Source organism: Apaloderma vittatum, unplaced genomic scaffold, assembly GCF_000703405.1.
Source record: "Apaloderma vittatum isolate BGI_N311 unplaced genomic scaffold, ASM70340v1 scaffold17959, whole genome shotgun sequence".
Classification (NCBI taxonomy): Eukaryota; Metazoa; Chordata; class Aves; order Trogoniformes; family Trogonidae; genus Apaloderma; species Apaloderma vittatum.
Genome location: NW_009734845.1, coordinates 16,614 through 17,262, shown reverse-complemented (window position 1 = coordinate 17,262; position 649 = coordinate 16,614).

The window sequence follows — 649 nt, the reverse complement described above, 5'->3', positions numbered from 1 at the left end:
GGACCACGCGTGGTCTGGGCTCTTGTTGGTGCTGCCCGGTTGTGGAGCACCAAGCGTGCCGGGAGCGCTGATGTTGGGCCGAGGCGTCTCCCTGGACCGAACGTGGCTCTCCGGGTGTGAGGGTGGAGGCGCAGAACGCTGCGCTGAGCCCCCAGCACGGGCGGCAGCCCCTCCTCTCCCACCACTCTGAGGCTGGGTCTTGGGTCTGTTTGGGATGGGTGACACCCAGGGACCGCCACCACCAGCCATGCTGAGTTTCTGTTTTCTGCAGGTCCCTGGCCAGGCACCTCACCGTGGAGGGATGCTGACCATCTCCCCACAGAGCTTGTGTGTCCCCAGGCTGTCCTGCAGAACTGCACAGCCTGGGGTCAGTCCTGAAACATCTCTGTGCCCAGAGCCAGGTGCCTTCACACCCCCACTTGTCTGCCCTAAACCTCAGATGCTGCTATGGCAGAGGCAACCTGACCGGGAGACGGAAGGTAGTGGGCCAGGCTAAGAAAAAAGCAACTGATTTTCTTAAACGATCAAATGAAAATGTTTGGTCAGTGTTAGGATTTTCTTTTTTTCCCCTCCCACTTTGTGTGCGTCCATTGCTGTGAAAACCCGAGCAGCCCCGGCAGGCCTGTGGTGGCAGCGGTGACAGGGGAAC